The sequence below is a fragment of the Protopterus annectens genome, chromosome 14.part0, assembly GCF_019279795.1.
Source record: "Protopterus annectens isolate FY-2018-M chromosome 14.part0, PAN1.0, whole genome shotgun sequence".
In the NCBI taxonomy this organism is placed as follows: domain Eukaryota; kingdom Metazoa; phylum Chordata; order Ceratodontiformes; family Protopteridae; genus Protopterus; species Protopterus annectens.
This window is the reverse complement of record NC_056748.1, coordinates 883,988,604-884,012,139: the sequence shown is the minus strand read 5'-3', so window position 1 is coordinate 884,012,139 and position 23,536 is coordinate 883,988,604. Positions and strand designations below refer to the sequence as shown.

The following is a 23,536-nucleotide window of genomic DNA, read 5'->3' as shown; positions in this document are numbered from 1 at the left end:
GAATAGTTTTGCTATGGTGGAAGTAAAAAAGCACAACAGCGGAGGACAACCATATGGAAATAGTCTGTTTAGAGAAAGGTTGACCTTTCTTAGTCCCAGAACAGGAAATAAACAGCTGGTCAGCTTTCCTGAAGAACTTGGTTCTATCAAGATAGTGCCCAAGTTATCCATGCACATCTAAGATATAAATAATCTTTTTTCTATTGTTTTGAGGTCTGGATTGAAAACTTGGAGACTGATGGTTTGAGTCAAAGTGAACTCTGAGACAACCTTAAGCTTATAATGGGAGTTAATCCACAGAGTTAACTTATCTCTATGAAAAAACACTTAGGTTCCCCCATCATAAGACGCTTACAACTCGGATATATGTCTTGCAGATGTCACAGCAACAAGTAGGACAGTTTTCCAAGTAATGAACCTCAAATCAGCCAAACAGGCAGGTTTGAAAGGTGACAATGGCAGTTGTTCCAGCACAAAACTGAGATCCCACTCTGGAAGAATTTTTTGCGAGGAGGGTCTCATGTTCAACAACCCTTTCAAAAACTGTTTAACTATGAGTACAGAAGAAAGAGGAGGATCTGGACAAAAAAGCTGAAATTGTCACAAGATGAACCTTAACAGAGGCATAATAAAGACCAGAAGACAGTTACTCACACAAATATTTGAGCACCAAGAGTGCAAACTCCCTAACGGGGCCTTGGTTATTGGCTGGGCATCAACATGAAAATATTTTCCACTTGCAAATACCTAGTTTTCTAGTAGCAGGCTTTTTTGTCTCCTTTGGTACCTGCTGCATGTCCAGATGAAAAAGGTATGGAAAAGGTGCCTAAAACATATCAAAACTGAATAATCCAGGTAGTCAGTCATAGTTGGTTGATGTCGGGGTGTATGAAACTACCCTTGTCCTGTATGAAGAGATCCAGTCTGTGAGGAAGCTTGTGATAATTTCCCTTGGTTAATTCCATCAGGAACCAATTTTGCCTGGGCCAAAGGAGGGCCATCACGATAATTTTCATTACATGTTTCTGAATCTTCCGAAGCACAGTGGAAATCATTGGAATAAGTATAAAGCATAAAGGAACATCCCCAATGAAGAGAATGAAAGGTGATTTGTTTTCCATGCTTCACTGCAAGATTCCTTGAACAAAAGTTATATAATTATCTGTTTTGAAAGAAGGCAAACAGATCTACTTGAGGTGTTCCTCACATTTGGATCAATTCCTGGAATACATCTGAATTGAATTTCCACTTGTGAGGGTCTGTCCAGGATCTGGTGAGTTTGTCTGCTACTGTGTTTTGCTTTGGTGATATGTAAGAGAGTGCGATGAGCCAGCTCCCAAGCAATCATTGTCAGCAGGCACAGGGGTAAGACACAGCACACCATTTGTTTAGGTACCACAGCACTGTGGTGTTGCATGCAATCATCTGGAGAGGGACGGTTTCCTAAAGATGGTAAAGAGTCTTTATAGCTTGAATTTCAGCCAGCATTTCTTTAGCATTTATATGCTTTTATGTGTCCAAATTATTCCAGAGATCATGCACCTTTACTCTCATCAAAATTGCACCCCAAGCAAAATCCGTGGAGTCCATCCAGGCCAATTGTTTTGGGATAATAACAGAAAAAGGGAGCCCTGGATTGAGTACCAACAGATCCCTTCACCACTGAAGTTCTAACTTTACAAAGCCCAGCACTGGTATTTGAAACTCTAGTGTGTGAACATGCTGGGTCTGGTTTTAAGGAATCACTGAATCTTTCTCATGTGTATCCTAGCAAGTGCTATTGGGATTATAGAAGCCATAAGGTATAGTATCCCGAGAAGGTCAAACAGAATGTCATAAGGTCCCTAATCCTGGCCCCACCTATCACAATGAACATCAAGAAGATTCTCTTCTGCACACTACTCTAATGCCACAAGTTCCAACCCCAGATCCCAGTAGTGTAACGTTTGCTGCCATAAATGTTAGAAGCATCAGATATAAATCTGCTGAACTAGATGCCTGGATTACTCAACATAAGCCTGATATTGTCACTGTAACTGAAACTTGGCATAAATCCAGCATAAAGGACTCTAAAATTGCACCTCCTGGCTACAATATTATCAGAAATGACTGTATAAAGAGGAAATGTAGTGGTATTTCTTTAATATTTCCCAACATCTACCACATTTCCCCTTACAACCAATACAAAAATTCACTTCAGCAGAGCTTCTTATTACTTTCCTGAAATTAAAGTATTATAAACAAATATCTATTACTGTCCTTTGCATCCCTCCTGGCAACAATAGAGCTATACTGGAAGATATCCCACCTCGGATATTCATAACAATTCCACAAGAAAAAAATATTAGTAGGTGTTATGAATGTCAGTTTGTTTGATATTAACTGTCCTACATCTAGCATCACATAACTAATTAATATACACACACATTATAGCTTATTAGACTGGATTCTAGTATCAGACCCTAGAAAATACACCACCACAAGTACAATGTCAGACAATCTAAGTGATCATCTCTAAATCTATAAAAGCAGACATCTCATACATCCACTTAAAACATGTTTATAAAACAACACACACCCTTTCCAAGTTTAGCCCAGAAAAGATCAATACTACCCTATCATCTGTTAACTGGAACTTCCCAAAAATCCTCCCCTTAGATGATGCTGTAAATAAATTCAGTACAACTTTCCTGAATATCCTAAATAGGTTCATAGGTTCATAGGATGTTACTAGGCTATTGATCTGAGGGCCTTTACAAACCTAGCTGTTAAATCCCAATATAATACTAGATGAGAGATACCATCTATGCCCAAGGTTTTTCTAGCAAGGGCTACCCATGTCCAGGAGAGATGCCGGGGCAATCCTCAGCAGAAATTTACAGTTTCCCATCCAGTCATCCAGGCTGCACTTAGGGTTATAGAGGTACTCTGCTGGATATGAATTGGGAGTCTATTCCAGAGGAGTGGTAACCTCTGAGAGATGTTTCTGTCTGTCCAGCAGGTCCTGTTTATGTCACAGGCTAGACTGAGGTCCCTGGAACATGTGACTCTAGTCCCATCTGACTTATGGATGTGCAGCATTTCCATTAGATTTGGGTCAGAGATAGCCCTGTAAACCAGACATAAGTCACCTCTAAGTAGTCTATACTCTACTGAGTACAGTGACAATGACTTCAGTCTGTCAGTATAAGACATGTGCTGGAGACCCGAAATTCTCGTAATCAGAAATCTCTGAGGTCTCTCAAGTTGTTGCAGTTGTCTGGTACAGTACATAACAAAGGCAGCATTATATTCAATAATAGGTCTGATGAGGGATGATTGCAGTGTAGTTAGTACTTCTTTTGCTCTTGAGGCAATGACTTTGCTAATCAGGTGAGTGACATAGAATGCCTTCCTCACCACAGTAAATACATGGTTGTCAAAGTTGAGGTCATAGTCAGCTTGTGATCCCAGGTCTCTCTCTACTGAATTGGTTCTTAGGGTATTATTGTTTATTTTATAATCAGCAGGGACATTGTTTTTACTGAAGGGAATTATGATGCATTTTTTAGCATTTAGTTTAAGACCATGGCTTTGGCACCAAATCACTAGACTGTATAAGCCCCATTTGAAGTACACTGACATTGCTAGGGGATTCAATGACAGCAGCTAATTTGCAGTAATCTGCAAACTTGGTTAGCCACATCCCCTTTGTTTTGGCCTGGACTTCTAAGAAGTATATTTCAAGCAAGAGGGGGCCCAGCACTAACCCTTGTGGGACTCCACTAGTGACAGGTAGGCTGGTAGAGATAAAGTCTCCCACTTTGACTGAGTGTTGTCGATCTGTCAGCCAGTTTGCAACCCACCTGACAACATATGGGTTGATATTCAACTGGGTTAGTTTGTCAATGATGCCCAAATGTGGGATAGTGTTGAAGGCCTTGGTCAAGTCAAGAAAGGCTGTGTGCATGGTTTTGCCCTTCTCAAAGAAGTCCACCGGGCTTAGCAGGCATGACATGCCCCTGACAAAACTGAACTGGGACAGGTCCAGGGTTTGGAGGTCACCTATATCCTTACTTATGAGGTCCATGATGATTCGTTCCATTGCCTTACAGATTAGGCTGGTTAAATCTATGGGTCCATAGTTACCCGGGTCTGTTGCCGAGCCACCCTTATGGAGAGGGATAACAGTTGCTGTTTTCTATTAAGTGGGGACAAAGCCAGTACTCAGGCTGTGTTTGAACAGAGTGCCTAATGGTGTAGCTAGCTCTTATTTTAGAACATTAAGAACGCAGCCCAGAATGCCATCTGGTCCCATGGAGGCTGTGTTCTTAGCCTTGGAGAAAGCATTGATGACTTGCTCTTTGGAGATGTAGGGAGGAAGAGATGATGAAGACATGGTTTGTGGTATGTTTGCGTGGATGGGGGGGGTTTGACATTTTCACCAAACCTGTCTGCTAGCAGGTTTGCAATTTCTGCAGGGTCAGTGTGTGTGGTGCTATCCACAATTAGTTCAGCACACATCTGAGTTCTACACTTTAGGCTGTGTACATAGCTGAAGAAATCCTTATGGTTATCCTTGGCTATGTTTGCTAATTTTTCTCATAGTTGCTCTTTGAAGATTTTATGACTTGTCTTATTTGCTTGTTTAGGCTGAGGAGGGTGCTCGTCCAGTTCTGGGATCTCACGTTTGTATTTTTAGACAGTAGCTTCCTTCACTTATTGTAAAACTTATTAATGTTACATGTCCACCAGAATGCTTTATTTTTTCTTGAGAATCTTGCTTTAACCATATCCAGCATGGCTGTGTCTATACATTTGTGTAGATGTTTCTACAGGGCATCAGTGTATACCTGAGTATAGCCATTACTGCCATCTGTGGAAACCGGAGCTTGGAAGTTGATTATACCGTCCCTTAGGAGGGTATAGTTAGCTTTGGTGAAGTTTTGGTGCTATCGCTACTTCAAAAATGACTGATTTATGGCTGGATTTAACCAGTGCAGGCCCTACACTTGAGGCATTTCATTGGTCACTCATACTGGTGATGACCAGGTCTAGAATATTAGAGCCCCTTGTAGGATGGTGCACTATTTGTTCCAGGGCATTTGAGTTAACAAAGTCCAGAAACTTTTGTGCATGTGAGTTTGGGCTCATATAAGTTTCCCAATTAATGGAAGGATAGTTAAAGTCACCCATGGCTATGGTGTTAGGTTGTACCCTAATTGTCCCAAGTAGGTCTAAATAAGCTGTGTGGGCATCTTGGTTCATGGACTGGGACCTATAAATGATGATGACCTGAAGGGGGGTTTTACTCATGTTAATTTGGACTTGGAGTAGCTCCATAGTCTTCTTGTCTAATGAGTCTAGATGTATAATTATCTTTAATGTTTTCACCTCCTTTGGTTCTCACACCTTCAATTTGTGGCTTGAATGTGTGGTAGGTATTGTAGCCTTGCAAGGCCGAGGTACTTTCTGTGGCCTTGAGCCAGGTTTCTGTGATTGCACAGATGTCAACATCTTCCAGGAAGAGGAGTGCTTCCAGACAGTGCAGTTTCTGATTTAAACTCCTAGCATTTAGCAGCATGACCCATAGTTTCTTTTTGTTTGATATTTTCACATAGGGAATTTTGTTGTGGCCTTGCCTAAAAAAAGGCATTATGGAGAGACAAGTGCCTTAGCCAGCAACTGAAAGCCTAGAGGTGCCAGGTGAAGACCATCTCTGGCAAAGCAGAGTGGTCTATCCACCATGTCATCCTAGGCTGACAGGAACTGGATCCCCTTAGGATGACACCAGTAACTAAGCCAATTATTAAAGTTAACCATTTTCTGTTTATATTGTGGATTACTCCTAGATAAGAGTGAAATGCTGCTCAAAGCTAGGGACATACCTGTCTGGGACACATATTCAGAGAGCTCAATCATGTCTCTCTTCATACAGTCCAGAAAGGTACATCTTAAGTCATTCTCACTGACATGTACTATGACGGATTCATAACGGTACTTGTTGTTGAGAGACTTGAGAGCATGTGTGATCTTGTGAATCCTTGTACCAGACAGGCAGCTGATCATAACCTTCTCCTTGTTCAACCTGGTAAGTGGGGTATCTGTATGTCTCACTATACAGTCACCTATAACTAAAATATTTGAAATAGTTGTGCATTGCCTTAAGGGTTTTTGCCTTAAGGGCTATTTGGTGAGACACAGATGCTATTGTTTTTATGTGTATTGGGTGCTTTGGGTGTTGTGTTAGGTGTAGCATGTTTGTGTTTGGAACTCTGTGGTGTTTAGGTAGGTTTCTGCAAAGTACCTCTGCATATGAAGGTTTATGTATTGCATGCATATTACAAATAGAAGTTATGGTGTGTGAGCTGGCAACCTGTTTATTGTATTTGATCTAGTCATTGATTCCAAATTCTTAGTGTAGGAGCATCTCTCACAAATTGTGCTTGAGTGATTTAGGAGTAAGGGGTTGTCAGTGCACATGAGGCAGCTGCTACGCTGCCTCAAAAAAAACCATGTCCACCAAGCTGGCAGGAGAAACAGAGGGAAACTGACAGTCCATAATGAAAGGTTTGAACCTGGTATCTCAGCAAATAAGGAGAAAAATATGGGGGTATCAGGTAGGGAGCTATTTTAGGATGACTAACCCATGGGGTGTATAGTAGGAGGTCTATAAAAGAGGGGATCTATAGGTTCTGATGTTGATAGGCAAGAGGTAAAATCTCTGCTTGGTGCTTCACTGAACAGCTGAGAGCTATTCATGAGTGGCAGCTTTTAAGGCTAGGTACTTCTACTGACACTTTTGCATGTATAACCTCCAAGAGTTACTCCTTCTGTGTGGTGATATACTACTCACATGCAAGAGCAAAGCAGCTAATACAAAGAAACCAAAGAAAAAGCTGAAAGTGAGCCCTGCACCAATGAAATAGCTGAAATTGAGTGCTGAGCCTGTAACCTTCAATTAGACAGGCCAACAGAAGTGCAATGGAACAACAGAGAAAAAAAAAGCATGATCATTTTTTTTAATTAAATAAGCAACAGTGTAAAAAGCAGCAAGTTTTTTCTTGAATTAATAATAGCATCAGAATAAAACAGCAGACACAGATCTTTCCTTAAATTAAGTAAAAGCAGCAGATGGCGTGAAATACAGTCAAAATGCAACAAACCCATAGCAAAATACAATGCAAAGCAGCAGCAAATACTACAGTTTTTTTTAACTGCTGAAGTATAGTCACAGTATATGAGAAATGCAAAGAAAAAAATACTTAGAGCCCTTTTGTGGGTTTCCCAGCTCAGAAATACCAGGTAAACACCTACAGCCACTAGATAAATAATCCCAGTCCTCCTGATGTAAAAGCACAGTAAAAAACAAAAAAAAGAAAAACAAGTAATGAAGCTAAGGACAAACCACAGCACAGTAAGAAAATGTTCTTAGTGAAGTGCTGCCACAAACTTAAAAATATGGATAAAGCAGGGTACCTTAAACAGCTCATAAAAGTGTGATTATTCAATAAAAGTACTTTGCTTTGTATAAATGAGCCAAGAGCTACTCAATTATACAGAATTTATAAAGGCACTAAAAACAAGATAAGCTGATTAATAAGCTCTCCTGCCAATAAAACTACATGCAGAAATCTCAAGTGTTTCCACAACATAGACATATCAGGTTACCTCCCAGTGCACTAGAAGGAAAATCCAATGACCTTGATGAGAACACAAGTGCTTGCTAGAGTAGAAAAATGCACTACTTTATCCAGTAACTAGCTAGATAATGAATTCAGATGAAGTAAATCAGTACAACAGACAATAAGAAGCAAAATGCACGTTTTCGATATAAGCACAAGGAAAGGCAATTAAATAATTCAAATAAAAAAATTCAAATTACCAGCAGAGTGTAGAGATGGAGGTGCTTATTAAACTCAATTTTCAGTAGGGGTGGGAAGCTTAAAATCACCAGGTTTAAAAAGAAGACCGACAAGCAGGGGTGTGAGTGGGTAGAAACCATAGCAGGGAATCACCAGCACTGCTATACTTTATGCAGGCTTGAAATCCTTCAGACAATGACAAAGGCCTAGAGTTTCACTTTGTATTTAAGTATCACGCAGGAGACAATTCACATTACCCAATGAAAAAACATGTGAAATATGAGCCTAGATAATTTAAGTTTCTGTCTCAAACACAGAACAAAACCATCAGGCAAAGAATTGTTAAAACACAAAACAAAATGGAGCAGGTAAGACAGAAAGCAGCTCTATCAGTCAAAGAGAAAAATATAGTTTTACTTTTTCACCTAGCAAAATCTTGCAACTCCTAGAAGGAAGGGACTAAAAACAAAGAATGTAATTTGGCTATCATAAAAGGGTAGAATGCTAATGCAGGGTAGAGAAAACGCATGGAAAGAATGTTAAAAAGATAAAACAACACGCTATATTCAAAACTTCGCGATCATACTGAAAAGCAAATACATGAAGAAAAAAATCTATAGTATAATAACTTTCAGAATAATAGTAAATACAACCCTAAATATTCTGGACAGTCATCAAAGAAATCCTTGCATCCTTCCCAAAAATTCAATCCTAACCATTCTCCCAGTAACTCACCATTAACCACAATACAGTTCAACTCTTATTTCGTAGCCAGTACAGCATTGATAACCAAGAATTATCCAACATCTAATCTTAACCATGCCCAACAGCAATGTGTCACCACATCTACTTTCACCTTCAAACCTGTGCACGCATTCTATATAAAACTCTTTTTAAACAAAGTCAAATCATGCTCTACTTCAGCTGTTGACCTTCCAAGCAAATACCTTAAAAGAGAGGTTGATAGCATAACCTATCTTGTCTCAATCTTTATAAATAAACCAATCAATGAATTCCACATAACCTCTCACTGGAAAAAGTCACACATTATCCCTGTGGATAAAGAAGGACATTCAACAGACATTACTAACTTTAGACTATAGCAATCCTATCCCCCCTTCTCCAAAATACTTGAAAAATGTGTTCAAGAGCAATTGATAATCTCCTACAGGAATAACTCATATCCCCAACACAACATGACTTCCACCCTTCCCAAAGTAGTAACACCACTCTTCTAACCTATACAGATACAGTTAATAAAGCTAGAGATGAAGGCAAACTAGTTTCCTCCTTATTTCTAGATGTCTAAATCCTTTGACATAGTTGTAACAGCAAATTTCTACTTCAGCTGTCCTCATTAGGTCTCTCTCAGGCCACCCTTCTATGGTTCAAGAGCTATCAATCCAATAGGTGCCAATCAGTAAAATAGCATTCCATCCTCTCTCCATACCTCCCCGTTAACACCAGTGTACCACAAGGTTCTACTCTTGGTCCCCTCCTCTTTAACATTCTCATCAATACTCTCCACACATCAGCACAACACATATGCATCTGACAACATGGCACTCCTCCAAAAAATTACTCCAGTAGTTTTAACAGCCACTGAAACATGGTTTTGCAACTCACAACTCATGCTCGACCCTATAAAACTAAACTGTTACTTTTTTCTGAAAATCCCTCTCTTACGAAATATCCAATTTAAAGTCCTCTCTCTTTAGAATACAACCATCAAAGTCACTTCTCATAGCAAATTATTAAAGATGATAGTGAATGATGATCTTAAATTCAACCTGCATATACAAAATTGCATAAGAAAACCTCATTAAAAACTAAGGATGCTTTACAGAGCAAAAAACTTTCTCATCAACTCAACTGAAACTACATATGCCACTACTTATCTCCTCCTCATACTTCCTTAAGGCACTCATATCCTTACTAAACTCCAGGCATCACAAAATTCTAAACTTGAACAATGCTATAACAAAGTTGCTAAATTTGCAGCAAATACCCCTTTCAGAGCACACCACTGTAGAGCATTAAAAAGTCTAAACTGGTAAGAAAGAAGAGTTGTGTAAAATCTTACCATAACAGTGGATGTCCTTCTCTTCACTGTTGCAATATTCATATCCTAAGGGATCTCCTGCCAAGGGTACCCCAACATCCGGCCATTATACCAAAGCCTTTAGTACTTACAGGTGTTATATGTCACATGTACACTTCCTGCACAGGATACAGGGCATACAGGTGATGTACAGACACACTCAGATCTGAAAAATAGAATGCCCCTATGGTCAAGGAAAATATGTGCATCCAAAAAGAGAAAAAGGAGAAGAGCCTTTTGGCCAGGAGGGTAAGAAAGAATAGCCTGGAGCAGAGGGGGCAGGAGGGAGGGTGTGAATATTGTTAGGACAGCTGTTGTAAAGCTCAAGAGAAAACCTGGGAGGAGGATGGCATGGAAGAGCCCACCAGAAACCCATGCAGGATAGCCATGGCAAAGCCAGCTCTAGCACTGAAAATAACATCCAACTTATAATCCTTAGTGAAAGTATGAACAGATGACCAAGTAGCAGCATCAAGGATGGAATTGGTATCAAGAACCTTGAGGAAAGGCCTTTTTAGAATGAGCCTTTAATGACAAGGAAAGACATTTTCCAAGAAAAGAATAAAAAAATAAATAGCCTTAAATATCCAGGAAGAGATGGTTTACTTAGAAACAGCCAAACCCAAATACCTGGGATGAAAGGAAACAAAAATCTGCTCAGATTTGTAAATAACTTTAGTTTTATCCAAATAATATCTGAGCTGTCTGTGCAAATCCAAAGTGGTAAGAACCTTCTCATTGGCAGACTGTGTAGAAGGAAAAAAGGAAAGCAGACAAATAGACTACTTAAGGGACAATTTATTGATCACCTTGGGCATAAAAGAAGGGTTAGTACAAAGAGACATCCTGGAAAACTAAGAAGGGAGGAACAGCCATGAGAGTCTGAAGTCCAGACACTCTTTTGGGTGAAGTAAGAGCCAAAAGAAGAACAGTCTTTGAAGTATCAAGAAGCAGATTCAAAAGGAGCCTAAGTCAATTTCTGAAGTACAAAACTGAGGTCCCAGGAAGGAGGACTAGGTTTCCTGGGTGGCCTGATATGAAGGACACCTTTAAGAAATTGCTTGACCTCAAATCTAGAGACCAGAGGAAGAGTCAAGGCAGACAAGCAGAAATTGCTGACAGGTGAGCTTTAGCCGAAAAATATCTTAAGCCAGCGTGGAGCAGATGACACAAATAAGGGACAACCAGAGGATCCTCCAGAGACAGAGGATCCTGATGGCAAGAGAAGCACCATTCAGAAAATATTTTCCTTTTGAACAGATATGATAGTGAGTTTCCTGCCCTCCTATAGAACCCAAAGCACATCCTCAGAAAAGAGTTTTCTGAAACAGATCAAAATGCAATCACCCCCAGTATCAGCTGAAGCGTGATCAAGTGAGGATGGACAAGAGACCCCTTGTCATGTGTGATAAGATCCATGTGGTGAGGTAACTTGTGGTGATTGCCCCTGGCTAAGTGAGAAAGAAGGGGGAACCAATGCTGTCTGGCCCACAATTGAGTCACTACCAGGATTTTGGGAGAGTTCTGTCTGATCTTCTTCATGTCTCATGTTAACAGAGGAAGGGGTGGGAAGTCATACAGAAACATCCCCTTCCAATGAAAAGACAGAGCATCCATTTTCCATGCCAGAAGATTTAGAACTCTGGAACAGAATAGAAGTAGATGCCTGTCCAGAGGGCAGGCAAAAATATCTACCTGAGCAATACCCCACTGATGGACAATGTTCAGGAATGGATCCCCCTTCAAAACATCGAATACTCACATTATCGAATCCTACTTCATTGAGCCTGACTTCATCAAATCTTCATTATATCAGACTTCCGGAACAAAGAAAACGAACCCTGAGAAAGGAATCACTTGGCCACCATGGTGAACCTTGCCCTTCCACCACTATAGTGCAATCTTGGAGTTGGTATATTTAGTTAGGGGGTGTGGTGGACAGAGCCCCCCACATCGGGGGTGTAGGTCAAAGTCCCCCACTTGTAGGGTTTTTGTTTTTGCTGATTGTTTTGTCAAGGTGGTTGAGTGGTTCCTTTCCCGGGGTTCATTTTCGTTGTTCAGGCAGTTCGATATAATGAAGATTCGATGAAGTCAGGCTCAATGAAGTGAAATTCGATAATGTGAGTATTCACTGCTTTGAAGTAGACCTCCAGGAACACATCTCTGTGAAGCATCCATTTCTGAGCTTGTGTGCTGTACCTGCTTGAACAGTCTGCCACTAGATTGCGCTCTGAGGGAATGTACACTATCTGAAGAGTCACTTGATACTGGACAGCTAGATCCCAGACCTGAAGATCTAGTCTGCAAAGGTGACCTTATGCCCCCTTGCTTGTTTACATACCACATCACTGTGGTATTGTCTGTGAAAATTTTGCGGGGCTCTGGATAAAAGATGGAATGAAAAGCCTGAAGAGCTAAAAACAGAACTCTCACATCCTTTATATTGATGTGGCTCAACCTCTGATCAAGAGGTCAGAGATCCTGAACCTTGAGAGAGCTGAAGAATTGATGCCACCATCCTCTTTCTGAGGTGCCTGTAAATAGCTCTTAGTTTCATAAGTTCATAGGTAAGTACTAGGCTAATGACCCTAGAGCCATTGCAAGCCTAGCCCAATAGTGTTCTGAGTCATCTGGCTTACCAGATGTTAGTTCCCTGTGCCCCATCTAGCAGTGCGATTGAAGTGATCCTCAGGGTGAATTTCCTATTTCCCATTCACTCATCAAGATTTCTCTTGAAGTGGGCCAGTGAGGTGCTCTGCTTGATGTGAATGAGGATTTTATTCCAGAGCACTGGGAGTCTCTGGGTTAGACACCTGTCCCTCCAGCAGGTTCTGAACTCATTACAGCCGAGTGACGTCTCCAGGAGTTTCTGCAGTTACCTCCTACTGCTCCTCTAGGTGTCAAATATTACCTGTTCAAATTTGCATTAATAATTCCAAAACCATGCTACATACAAGGTATCAGAATATTTTATCTTGAAGCATACATGTTGGCAAATACAACTATGCTGATCTATGACCACTGTCAGTGACTATTTGTTAGTACTGTAAGGTGATAACTTAATTTTTTAAAGGCTGAAGCCACACCCACTGGGGGTTAAAGGTACACACTCAAAACAGCTCGCCTGGAGGGAATGAGTTATGTGGTGATAAGGTTGAGGTCTTTGGAGCGAGTAGCATGGTGGGATTGGGAGTTTTTCAGATGAAGCATGTCAAGCAAAACTGGGTCAGACATGACTCTGTATGTCAAGCAGAGATCGCCTCTAAGTAGGCGATATGAGATAGAGTATAGTTTAAGTTTTTTAAGTCTATCTGCATAAGGCATGTGTTTGAGTCCTAAGATCCTCTTAGTGAGGAATTTCTTTGGCCTCTCCAGTTGTTGGAGGTGTCTGGTGAGGTACATGCCAAATGGGGCATTGTACTCAATAATGGGTCTGATGAGGGATGAGTAGAGAGAGAGATAATGACTTCTGTTTTTCCTGAATGAGAAACCTTTTGTGATGAGATGTGCAATGTAGAAGGATTTCCTAACTACAGTGGTGATATGGTTGTCGAAGGAGAGGTTGCTATCTACCTGTGTCCCTAGATTCCTTATAACTCCTTCAGAGTTAAGTGGGTTCTCTTCAATATGGTAGTTTGTGGGCAACGTGTTTTTCCCAAAGGGAATGACTATGCATATTTTGGCATTTAGCCTAAGGCCATGGTTTTGGCAGCAGTCACTGGTCTCCAAGTGGCCTTTTTGTAGGATGCCCACATCAGCTTGAGAATCAACAATAGCTCCTAGTTTGCAGTCATCCACAAATTTGGTTAACCAGAGTCCCTTGATGATGGCTTGAACTTCAGAAAAGTAGATACCAAACAGGAGAGGACCCAGAACCTGTTCTTGTGGAACTCCACTTGTAGCTGCATGGCAGTCAGATTTGGAGTCAGCTACTTTCACCGTGTGGGTTCTGTCAGTGAGCCAGTTTGCAACCCATCTAGTGATGTAAGGGTTAATGCTCAGATTAATGAGCCTATCAATGATTCCAAAGTGTGGGATGGTGTCAAGTGCTTTGGCTAGACCAAGGTAGCCTGTGTGGACAGCCTTGCCTTCATCCACTGCTCTGGGGACAGCTTTGAAGAAGTCTATCAGATTTAGCAGACATGATCTGCCTGACACAAACCGAAACAGCGTGGGGTCCAGGGTTCAAAGGTCCCCTATATCTTTATTTATAAGATCCGTAATAATACATTCCATAGCCTTACAAATCAGGCTCATCAAGCTGATAGGGCAGTAGTTCCCAGGGTCAGTAGTCACACCCCCTTTGTGGAGTGGGATGACTGTAGCAGTGCATCATTCAGTGGGAACAAAGTCTGAAATGAGGCTGTAGATGAACAGAGCACTCAGGTGTGGTGCTAGTTCCTTTTGTAGTTCGTGCAGGACACAACTCGGTATATTATCTGTTCCCATGGAAGCTGTGTTCTTAGCTTTGGTTAGTGTGGTTTTTACTTGTGCAATCGTGATAATAGGGATTTTGTATTCCTCAGGTATGTGGATGGGCCTTTTAGGGGGTGAGTAAAATTTGCACTGAACCTGTCTGCCAAGATATTGGCAATGTCAGTTGGTTCAGTATAAGTGGTGCCAATCGGCTGTTGCTCCAAGCAAATCTGCGTATTATTATGCAGATTCTTAACATAGCTAAAGAAAGCCTTGTGGTTGTCCTTAGTATCTGTAGCAATTTTGTTTTTGTAACTAGCTTTGGTGGATTTGATGAGGGATCTCAGTTTTTTACTGAGATTTTTGAGGGGATTTTTCTCGTCATCGGACTTTAGCTTTCTCTGCAACAGTTTTTTCCTTCTGTTGTAGAGTTTGGTAATGGCAGGGGTCCACCAGATTGTCTTCCCTTTTTTTTTAGAGGAGAGCATCTTGGTTCTGTTTGGTATAGCCGTATCTATGCAGTTATGTAGGTGCTCATACAGTGCCTTGTTGTATGATTCAGCAGCCATATTCCCATTCCCCATTTCTATGTATGACGTGAAAGCCACTTCTGTCCTTAGAAGCTCAAAGTTAGCTTTGGAGAAATTTTTCACTGTGGTTTCTTTTTTCGAGGGTAATGGTGGGATTTGGATATCAATCAGGGGTGGCTCGTGGCATCGGACTGCTGGACTGCAGCCCCCTCAGCTAAAAAAAAGAAGAAAATGTAAAAAAAAAAAATACCTTTTCTTGTGTGTAGCAGATGTTTTTTTTTTGTTTAATGCAAAATTCGAGTCCGCGACTCGGAAGTACGTGCATGCGCACTTTAACCACCTCGGGCTGCGGCAGTTTTAAACAGATTTTTTTTTTTTTTGTTTTGATTGCAGCCCAGTGGAGTAATGAAGGCATCATTGTGATGCCCAGAAGTCTATGCAGTTCCAAACCACATAGAATTGGAAGGGGCTCAGACTGTGACATCCGCAGGCACGTCATGACGTGCTTGCTGGGCTAAATGCTGCTGATTGGTTGTCGCTCTCTTCCCGGGCTTTATGTGCTGGGAAAAGAGCGAGAAGCAAACAGTTGCAGCCAGTTTCGGCTGTGGATTTGTCACTTGTGTGGTGTGGTGGATTTTATTTGCTTGCCTTGGCGGCCTAGTTTCGTTCGCTGGATTTTCAGCGGCTTATACAAGGTAAGTACCGAACATAGATTGAGCAAGCAAGAGTGAAATAAAACCATTCAAGAGATTTCATTCTCCCCTTACTGAAGTATTTGCAGATGGAGACAGTATTGTGGAAGAGCAGAAGGAGATTGAATTGGCATGTAAAATTGCAGGAACTCAAGATAGTTGCTTGCTTTTCTACAAAGCTTATCATTTTTTTTTTTATTTGTCAAAGCAAAGGCTGGTCAAATAAGGATCATTTCTGACCCATAGTATGTTGTAAAACATCTGCATTTGTGATTTGCATTTTGCTGACTTGGGTTTCGAGTATATATTACAATGATTTAAGCTTTGCAGCAGGTTAAACATTCTGTAGAAACACAAAAACTGACACTGATCATTTACCTTGTTGGAGTAGCAATGTGTAAGGATAGTACAATATCCAGACCTCTCTCTAAATATATTACTTATTGAGTTTTGTTTATCAATCTCATTTTTGCTTGACTTAAGTGGCTGCAGAGAAAAGAAGAGTAACCAAAGAAATGTTTTACTTATTCTTCCAGTTTAGTATTAGTGTATTTCTGACTGCTTTCTAGAGTAAATAACCTGTGGATCCTGGAGTGATATTTGGAGTTTTCTTCTACTTTATGTTTGAACATTTGACACAGTTCAGTGGGTGTGTTGTTGATTAGCTCTGTAAATCAGGAAGAAATTTAAAATACCATGGCCACACTTTCAGATTCATATATCAAATGATGATATAATATTTTCCTATGTTCTTCTACTTACTTACGTCATACTACATGGTGGTGTTACCTTTCAGTAACTGTTGATATTAATCTTCCTCTAGTTTTAATGAGAATGTCTGGTATAGTTCAGTTTTTCTTATGATCAGTATAGTTTGATTAATTCATTGTTAGTGTGATGGCTGCTGTTTGTTAAATATGTCTTTATTATTTTCAATGACCTAAAACTAGATAATTGTCATTGATCACAGAGCTCTCTCTGTGGCCCTGCTAGTATTTTGACAGACTGGATATGGTAAAAAGAGAAGGAAGAAGATTACTTGCCAATCCTAGTGTGTGCCCAAAATGGCAATAAGTGACATTTTACATGAAACTGATTTTGCTATGCCAACTGCATTGCAAATGTTTTGCTGTGTACTAATCTTTGTTGTACATTGAGAAATAATTCAGAAGTAGTTATATACTTACTTTGGGATACGATACATGAGGAGTTATATCCTTGTAACCTGGTAATTGATTTCTAAGGTTTATAAAGCTGTTAAGGAGGGAATGCTTACTCAAACTACTATAATTGACTTTTCTGATCATTAAATATGTTAAACGAATGTTAGTGAAATCATTTTTCATTTAAACCCAATCTTTCTTATTTATATGCCCATCCTTTGACCTCAGGCTCACTAGCTCTTCAGTCTATCCTCTCTAGCAATGTGTTTTGGAGACAGTCAGAGGAATTAGTTTCTTTAGGATATATTGATTGCTGTAGCTCATAATGTGTAGTTAGAAAAAATCTGTAAAGTTGAAAGGCTGTGAAATTAAGTTTAGAGTTTTTTTCACATTTTTTACTTAAATAACTGAAATCATTAACAAAGAGTCTGTATGTCTCTAGTGCATAACACATTGTTAATCTCATTTCAATTACCATGATAGAAATTAATTTATTGAATGCGTGCATCAAGAAGAGAGTTATTTTTGCCATATTACATCAATTAAGGGTGCAGATATCAGTGCTACAAAAAAATGGGAAAACCAACCATCTGCTGCAACTGACAGGACTGTTAAACTGGTTGTTGTTGTTGTGTCTTTCGGCTTTTCCCGGTTAGGGGTCGACACAGCAGAAACTCCGGTCCGCTAATGATTGGTAGTTGATTTTTACATGCTGGGTTACCAGCCCTGATGCACAACCTTCAGCGAAGGTACACCCATTCACGCATGTCTCCACGCAGAAGATGCTCTAGCTGAGAGTCGAACCGGACAGCATCTTACTGTGAGGCAACAATGCTACTGCAGCACCACCACTGCGGGTATAGCAATGTTTAAAATGTGTCCCTGGTTTTTGGGCTTTTGTCAGGCCCCAATAAAGTTTGACTTTTTCCAGATTTCTTTTGCTGTGAAGTTGAAAGATACAGTTGAGTGTCGAGTAGATTTTACAAGGAGCTGAGAGCTGCAGGGGAAGAGAAGTTTAGTGCTGCTTATAAGTCTACATTAATAGCACAACAGGTAGTGTACTTGCTTTTGATGCAGAAGGCTGTGGTTTCTACTCCCGCAGGGGGTGGGTGCTGCCGTACTGAGAATGTCCTCTTTGGTGAAGATGTAGGCACTTTATTTGTAGATAAAACAATGAAATATAAAGTTGTTTGCTAGCACCAACCTCTTTATTACTTACATATCACTTTAAGATGGAATTTTATAGATGACTTTTACTTCTGCAGAGATTGTGCATGTTTAGTGATACTGGTGGATTGTAGAAGTTTGAGTAGACTTTTATGATGGAAATGTTCTCATTTGGGCAGTTTTGTCATTATTGGTGCATGCATTTTGTTTCATTGTTTACTGGAAAAAATGTTCAAAACAATACATTTATAACACCCTCTAACAACTGTACTGTATTATACAAGGAATATAATTTAATACAATCAGGAAGGTGTATCACACAGTTTACCTTCATGTGTGTGTATTGCACACGGTCGAACATCAATTGTTCGAAAGGCAGTGTGTAAAGTTTGCAAACTCTGAACGGAAAAAGGTTAGAATGTGCAATGAGCGAATGCACAGTGACATTCGCTCAGTGCACATTCGACATTTTGGGGTGGATTGCACTATAGTGGGGATCGGAAAATGGTCTCTTTCCCCACTGTGGTGCGATCTCGGAGTTAGAATATTAAAGTAGAGGGTGTGGGGGGTGCAGTCCCCACATAGGGGGGGGGGCTTGCCCCCCTGCTTTACGCTTCGTTTTTCTTTCGATATTTATGTTCAAAAATCAGTGAATCTGCTTTTCGATTTGCTGATTTTCGAACATATGGAATTGTCGCTGTTGTGACTTTCGTGGTTACGATTCGCTCATATGAGCAATTGCACCACTGTGATTCGGTTTTATAAAGGTAAACCGTATCACACAACACATGTATGTCTTATGTGCAAGGGGCCTATCATTTGAAAACAGACCAAAGTTAATCTTTATACTCGCCAAATGTATTTTCTTGAATGTGGATTTCAATGCTGTTTCAATGAATGTGAGTTTCAAGGGCAGAGAAGTTTTAATGCCAAGTCTGTTTTCATTGTGAGACTGCATTGCATTGTTTAGCAGATGTCTTAATGTTTGTGCTGTAAAATGCAAATTAAAACTTTCAAATGAAATTTAAATCATTGTAGAAGTAAAGAGTATGCACATTACAGTGTTTATGGTAAATGGGGCAAAATAGACAAGTAGTGGGACATTGGAATGGCTGCAGGTGGAGGCTCCATTCGACCATGATTTTGTGAAGGGGAAGGCGGCAAATTCAAAGACAGCCCTGGCTGAACTATACCTCTCAACTGTCCAGATTTTCACAGAATGAATAGATTTTTGCTTCTTATTTTTGGTTTGTTCCTCATAACATTTGTGGTTTTCTGGCAAATCATTCAGGAATTAAGTTACTAAATAATGACAGACATTGAGTTTCAGACTTCATAACCTTCAGAAAAATGCATGCTAAAACAAGACCTGTTATTCTATCAGCTTAGTTTATACAAGAGCAATATTTTGTACTGTTTGTATTTGGCCTTGTTCAGATTTCCTGCGTTAACAAGTTGAGAGGTACGTGCAAATAAATTGCTTTATAGAATTAGGCATATCCAAACCTCTCAACTGTCCCCAATTTGGCTCAAAATCTTGCTCTCCCTCTAATAATCCCTTCACAAAATGGCAATTTTGGAAGAAAACATGGAAGGTTTACAATTAATAAATAACTGTAATAATCTGAGTTATAGATTATTTCAGAAATGCATGTAGATTAATTTCCTTTGTGAGCTGCTCAAGTTAACAGTACTAATATTAAAAAGTGTCCTTTCTTTGACAGGTTCCCAGCTGTATTGTGTGGCTACTTTATATTTTTGCATCGCATTTTTGGTCCATTTTTCATAAAATTGTGTTTTTCTGGCAAATTAGAGGCAAATCATTAAATATTGAAGTTAGAAAATAATGACAGACATTTGAGTTTCACATTTCATACCCTTCAGAAAATTCATACTAATGCAAGACCTACTATTATATTAGAAAGTTTATAAGAGCAATATTTAAATATTGTCCTTATTTTTAGGCATTTGTCCCACTTCTGTGTATGGCTTTGTCCAGATTTCTTGCTCTGAGGTTGAGGTATGACAAATGTGTCAGGGCCATCACAGTCAGCCAGAGACATTTCAAATTGTGACATACTTGCTGTATCCCACTCCCCTCATGTAGTGACTCTGGATGTGTCCAAGCAAGGCAAGGAGCAGTTATACAGTGTAAGTGTGCAGAGTATCCCACCATCCAAGGTAGACAAGTACTACAGTGGCTTTTCATCTGTCCTTGCTTGATTTTGCAGAATGTTCTGGTTTTCTGTCATATTTTTATACTGTTGATTTATGCTTCTTATTATTCAGAAAGTGCCTGTTGCTCTGTGTTTAAGTAGCAATGCTTTCATGACCATCAGGTAAGCTTGTCTGAGATTGTAAGATGCAAGTAAGCTTCAATAACCATACTGTTAAAGAATTACCAACATTGAAAGTCTTTTTGTTGTTGCCATGCAGAGAATACTTACATAACTAGATAACGTATAAGCCTTGGGTATTGAAATGCATATGACAGTATTTGTAATAAAGGACAGAATTACAGTATTTTAAGAAGTAAATCCTGAAGCAACTAGAAGCTCATTATCTTTGTTGGAGACTTGCAGTCATCTTTGCAGGCTTTACCCGTAAACTAAGCAGAATGCCAATCTACCATGTGTGGTCCATAACCTGTGCAGTAATTTTTTAAGCAATTTATCTCTTGCTTGCTTCTTGTTTGCTGTTCATTTTTTACTTTGAACATGTTTTCCCCATGAAACAAGTAGATAGTTTTTGTCAGGCAGCAGGTCTTTTTTGGATAAGAAACATTTTACAATTGGGGGTATCACAGAGATTTCTACTTTCAGCATGTTACTTGATACTTTTATAAAGCTGAATATAAATTATAATTAGAACTGCAGTGCAAGGAGAAGTGGTTTGAGTTGAGTGCTGCTTGTTTTTCTTATACTTGACTTTGACTGACATTCCAGTAGTGTATTTAAAAAGTAATTTATTTTTTTATGCCTTGCAACCTTTTTGTTTCCGTCTAGATATTAACTAAGCTGTCATGCAGCCAATGCATTTAAATATTTGTTTTTGTTCTACACTTCATTTTGTCTTGATTGGACTCTTATAATGATGGTTTGGCACCCAGGGCAGCATATTTAATTAAAGTTCTAGTTTTTGTGGTTTTTAGTATAGCCCCTCCCCTTTCTAGTTGGCCACACCCCATCCCATTGACCCCACCCATTCAGCTGTCTCCTGCAGCCCCCCTTTGATTTGAAGTCACCAGCCACCACTGATATCAATGGTGATTAACTTGTGGTTGGATCGAACCAGGGAGAGGTTTATCATAGGAGTAGAGCAGCAGTCCCCATGTTTGTAATGACTAGGTCAAGAATGTTATTTCCCCTAGTGAGGGTGAGGATGAGTTGGCCTAAAGCATTGGAGTTGATGAATTCCAGGAAATGTTGGGAAAAAGAGTTGGAGCAGGAGTAGTTGTTCCAACTAATGGAGGGGGTAGTTAAAGTCTCCCAGTATAAGAGTATTAGGCTGGACTTTGATGTTTTCTGGAGTGTCCAGGAATGCAGAGTGGCAGTCCTGGGACATTGTGGGGGATCTGTAGCAGGCTACAACATGGTCTGCAGTTTTGTCCAGTGTTAATTGTACCTGAAGTATTTCTGATGCGTTATGTTGGGCAACAAGTCTGGAGGTGTGTGTATTTTTTATGAAGATGTATACTCCTCTACCTTTGGGAGTTCAGTCATCACATCTCTTAGGGCTTTGGTTCAGATTTGGGGGCTGAAAGGTGTGATATGCATTGTAATCTGATAGTGTAGGGGTGCTCTCAGGAGCCTTGAACCAAGTTTCTGTTACTGCACAGATGTCAGTGCTCTCCAGTTTGAGGAGTGACTCAAGCGAGTGTATTTTGAGGCTTAGACTTCTAGCGTAGAGTAGCATAACCCTCAGGATCTGTTTGCTAGCAGATGTTATGGTGGTAAATGTATCTTCAGGGTATTGCCTAAAAAGGCACTATAGGGGTGGCAAGGGCCTTGGCCAGTATCTGGAATCCCAGGGGTGACAGATGCAGACCATCTCTGGCAAAGCTTTGAGGTCAGTCTATCATGTCATCCCAAGCAGATAGATACTTTGAATGACACCAGAAACTTAGCAAATTGTTGAAGTCAATAATTTTCTGCTTGTACTGTGGTATAATTCTTGGTGATGGTAGGATGCTACTCAAGGCTAGGATCATACCTGCCGGGCCTACAAGATCAGAGAGCTCCTCCATGTCTCTTTTCATGTAGTTCAGGGAGGTATGTCTTAGGTCATTCACACCAACATGTACAATGGTGAAGTCATATTTGTACTTGCTGTGGAGAGACCCAAGTGCATGCATTATGTGGCGAATCCTGGCACCTGACAGGCAGATGACCATGACTTTCTCCTTATTTAGCCTAGTGAGTGTGACATCAGTGTGCCTTACAATTGAATCACCTATGACTATTGTGTTTGGTACATTGTTCTGCCTTAGGGGCTTAGCTTGAGTGGCACAGTGTTTGTGTGGGCTATGTGTCTTATGGATTGTGCTGGATGAGGTGTTTGCTTGCATTTGTGCCTCGGGGGTCTATGTTGTTTGTTACTATGTGATAGTGGTGGTGTGCGAACAGGGGAGCTATGTGTTCTCTGTGATGTGATGTGTGTGTTAACCTTCTACTCCTGACTGGCTGACCCAGTCTTGGATTGAGAGAGCGAAGCCTCAAGTTTGGCTATGTACATGCATCTCTCACAAGTGGATGTTTTTGGAGGTAGGAGGAGAGAGTTGTCTGTGTACATGAGGCAATTGCTACATTGCCTCAGGATGCCCAGGTTCACCAGGTTAACAGGAGGAAGCACTGGAAACTGACCTTTGAACATGAATGGAAAAGTGATCAGCTTGTTTAAGTACTGAGTTATTTATGCTTAGATTAAGTACTGAAGCTTTTTGTTTCCTTTATGGAAAGTTTAGTGCTAATGGCTGTGGGTGAGCTTGAAATAAATACTACAAGATGTTCTGAGCAAGTGCTATATTTAAAGGTCTAATTTGAGTGCTCAGACATAAAAGTTAACAGGGTCTAAGTGAAAATTTGAACAGCAGACTTTAAGGCACCGGTAATGCTTTACCTTAGCTTAGGGGCGCTGGGCATCAAGCAAACACTTTTTTAAATAGAAAGATGAAAGGGCTAGAAGTAGCCCAAAATGGCCAATAAAAAGACTATTTCTGAGCCGAAACCACTCCTTTAGTGACAGATAGGCTGCTCAGAGCTTACCACTGCCATTGATAAACAGAGAAGCTTCCCTCTATCTCAGTAAGGTTTGGGCAACACAGAAACCACAATGCAGTCCTGAAATCAGCAAATCTGAAATCCGGACTATTATAGTTACAGAAAGGCAGGAAATGAGCAAGGAGATAGATTCTTTTTTGTTGTTTGTTTTTTCAAAAAAATGCAACAGTTAGAACTGCGAAAACACTAGGGATGGAGCATGGAAAGGAAGCCCTGGGTTGAGATAAAGTTGATGAATCCACCACTAAAGCTCAGACTTCAGACAGGAAAGAAAAGGTACCAGGAAGTCCAGAGGGTGGCAATGTTGGAGCCACACTGACTTAAGGACCACTGATGCTTTCTTA

General features: G+C 40.2%; 1 protein-coding gene across 1 annotated transcript in view; it reads left to right on the top strand.

Annotated features, from left to right (window-relative positions):
* Window positions 1–23,536, top strand: part of PDE6C (phosphodiesterase 6C) — a 537,951-nt gene that overhangs the window by 120,321 nt on the left and 394,094 nt on the right. The gene's annotated exons all lie outside the window — the stretch shown is intronic.